We start from the raw sequence: 3,705 nt of genomic DNA on the forward strand, positions 1-3,705 counted from the left end.
AATAAAAAAATAAGAAAAAATAGGGAGGTGCATCCACAGGAAGCTGAGACAATGAGCTAGGTTCAAATAGGATCTGAATGTGTTCCTCAAGTATTGGAACCAGGCATCTTTTATTATACAGCATTTACTTCAATACAATACTTGACACAACTGTAATATGGGCCTGTATTGTTAATATGGGCCCTGAACCTTAGGTCTTTCAAAGCACTGTCAGATAAAAAAACAACAAAATCAAAAAAAATTGGAGGAAGAGGTAACATATTCTAATTCTCTTGGGACCAGCCAAAGGCTTTTGAGCAGTGTTTGGGTTGAACAGTGGGCTGGTATCTGGGAGAGACTGGGATGGGCTAGCAGTACAGGTAGACAGAGTGGCCCCTAAACTTGCCATGCTCCCCTCAACCCTGTCGCAAGAGTGCTAGCTTAGGTGAGAAGAAATGCTTTGACCAAAGATGGGTGTTTTGTGCATTAGCCCAAGGTTTTTATTTATATGTAAAAATAACTGTTCATAAACTATATCAGTTAGTACAGTGCAAAATGCTATGAAGTATGCCTTGTGCTAGAAAACTGTAGATCAAGGAGGCAGACTGGTCAACTGGGCCACTGAGCTAGGAGGTGTGTAGATCCACACAATTCAAATGCCAGATTACAGTAAGGTCCAAGCCCAGGTTCAGAAGAAAAGAAAAATTCTGGTTTATCTGACTTGTTTTAGACAAGATCTATGGAATAGATAGTGCTTGAGCTGGTGGAGTGATGGTTAAGAACTCAGCGGCTAAGAAAGCTAAGCAGATCAAAACCACAATCTACTCCCAAGGGAGAACAATAGGTTTTCTGTAAAGATTGCAACCTTGGAAACACTGGGCCAGTTCTATTTTGGCCTGTAGGTTTAATATGAGTCAGAACCAACTATATAGTAACAGGCTGGCCTACCACTTGATATATATAAGCTTTGAAGTTTTTGGATTATCCATAAATAAAAACAATGGGGGGGGTTGTATTGGTGAACATGGTAATAATGGCCTTCCTGATTGTGTTAGACCAGGCTGTCTAGAGAAACAAACCCAGTAACACTCATCTATATATTAAAAAGAGCTCTATATCAAGAAGTAATTTTGTATGAAGAAGGTATCCCAGCCCAGTCCAATTCAGGTTCTCAACTCTTATACTAACCTATAAGTCCCTCTTTAGATTCACATAGCTTCATGCAATGATGCAGAATGCAGATCACAGGCTGGTGGATGCAAAGTCTGGTGGATCCAGGTTCAGTGGAAATATTTCATGGCATGGGCAGCTCTCAGGATCAGAAAATTTTTAAAGGTAGCTTGAGAAGACAAGATAAAAATACAGTGAAATGTGCAAAGACATAGAGTTAGAACACCAAGCAGAAAGACATATCTTAAGCTGAAGAAACTAAAGAAAAAATGCAAGCCTTGAGTTGCAATATTGAAGGATTTTCTGGGCAAAATATTGAATGATTCAGAAAACATTAAAAGAAGATGGAAAAAAATACAGTGACTGTGCCAAAAAACTAGTTCAGAGTTCCTGAATCCTGCCAATGGTGTCACCTGGGTCTTGAGCATTTGGGCACAGTCATCAAAGATAATGGCTAAAACAGACTCAGAGGGTAGAAGGACAAGAACGTCTTTCACATAGCCAGCCAAAAAAACTTTTAGTCTAAAAACAAAACAAAGCCAGTTAACACAAATCTAAGGAAATTGAACATTGTGAGTGCTGAAAATGTTAAGTGAGTAAATAAAGCTTTTGTCAATATACAAAAGGAATTTGCACACTTCTCAAAAGGCCTTTCCATTGAACCTCTCCAGAATCAACTGGTGCCTCAGCAGCATCAAGAAAACAGACTTAGGGTGGGAGGGGGAAAAAGAGGAGCTGAAGGGCTCAAGTAGAAAGAAAATGTTTTGGAAATGATGGTGACAACATATGTACCAGTGTGCTTGATACAATTGATGTATGGATTGTTGAAAGAGCCGTAAGAACCCCCGGTAAAATAATTTATGAAAATAAAAAAAGAAGAAAACGAGCAGGTTAATGTTGATGAAGCTACAAGTTTATTGGCACAGTTACAATCCGGTGGTGATACATCTAATTCTCAAGGGAAAAATACCAATAAATGTAATGTTTTATACAAAAACAGAAAACTAGTTCACATTCTACCTTTTTGAGAAGTAGCATATGATCAAGAACCAATGGTACTTAAGGGAGAATTTCAAGCTGCAATAAAAGCATTAGCTAAAAACAAGGTTCCAGGAATTGATAGAATGCCAATTGAAATGTTTCAACAACCTGCTGAAGCACTGGAAACATTCATTACCCTATGCCAATCAATTTGAAGGACAAGCAACCTGGTCACCTGACTGGAAGAGATCCATATTCTTACAAATTCAAAAGAAAAGTGACCCAACAGAATGCTCAAATTATAGAACACTATCATTGATATCACATGCAAGTAAATTTTGCTGAAGATCATCCAACAATGATTGAAGCAGTACATTGACAGGGAACTGCCAGAAATTCAGGGTAGATTGAGAAGAGAATGTAGAACAAGGGATACCGCGGCTGATGTCATATGGGATCTTGGCTGAAAGCAGAGAATACCTGAAAGGTGTTTACTTGTTTTTATTGACTATACAAAAACATTTGACTGTGTTGATCAAAACCAACTATAAAAAAGCTTGAGAAGAATGAGAAGTACAGAGCACTTAAGTGTGCTCATGCAGTATCTGTATATTGATCAAGAGGCACTTATGTGAACAGAAAAAAGGAACACTGCATAGTTTAAAATCAGGAAAGGGTGCTATCCTCTGACCATACTTATTCAATCTGTATGCTTAGTTAATCTTCAGAGAAAATGGATTACAGGAAGAGGAATGCAGCATCAGAATGGGAGGAAGGCTTACTAAGAACCTGCTATATGCAGATGCCCCAACCTGACTTGCTGAAAATTAGGAGGATTTGAAGCACTTGCTGATGAAGATCAAGGATTGCAGCCTTTAGTATGGATTACAACTCACAGTAAAGAAGACCACAGTCCTCACAGTGCTTCCTCATATGCATGTGAAAATTGAACATTGAGTGAGGAAGAATGCGAAAGAACTAATGCTTGTGAATTATCATGCTGGTGAAAAATATTGAAAGTACCCTGGACCACCAAAGGAACCAACAAATTTTTCTTGGAAGAAGTACAGCCAAGAAGGCTCTTCAGAAACAAGGATGGTGAAATTTTATCTCACATACTTCGGAGAGAGCAGTCCCTAGAACAGGATATCATACTTGGTAAAGTAGAGAGGCAGTGGAAAAGAGGAAGGCCTTCAACAAGATGGATTGACACAGTGGCTGCAACAATGGGCTCAAACATAGGAACCATTGTGAGGACGGTGCAGGACTGGACATTCCTTCCTTCTGTAGTACATAGGGTCACTATAGATCAGAACTGAGTCCATGACACCAAACGACAGAAACAAAAATTATTTGGTAAACATTACTGGAAACTCTACAATATTTTAATTACGTTTGGTGTTAAATACATGTGTGTATGCATATGTATGTATATCCTGCTACAGAGAGTTAAATATTTCAAAGTGCAGGCGATTCTTCAGGGGAAACATGAAGATTTCTATTTCCACAAAGATTTCCAGCCTCAAAAATCCAAAGGAGCATTTCTACTCTGTCCTATAGGATATATATATATAT

The 3,705-nt window shown here is 38.5% G+C and overlaps 1 pseudogene; it reads left to right on the forward strand.

Annotated features, from left to right (window-relative positions):
* The first annotated feature begins 449 nt into the window (after positions 1 to 449).
* LOC101649439 lies at positions 450 to 2,177 on the forward strand (annotated as a pseudogene).
* Positions 2,178 to 3,705: the final 1,528 nt, after the last annotated feature.

This window comes from Echinops telfairi, unplaced genomic scaffold, assembly GCF_000313985.2.
Source record: "Echinops telfairi isolate 266 unplaced genomic scaffold, ASM31398v2 ScPeMD7_7436;HRSCAF=8474, whole genome shotgun sequence".
Classification (NCBI taxonomy): Eukaryota; Metazoa; Chordata; class Mammalia; order Afrosoricida; family Tenrecidae; genus Echinops; species Echinops telfairi.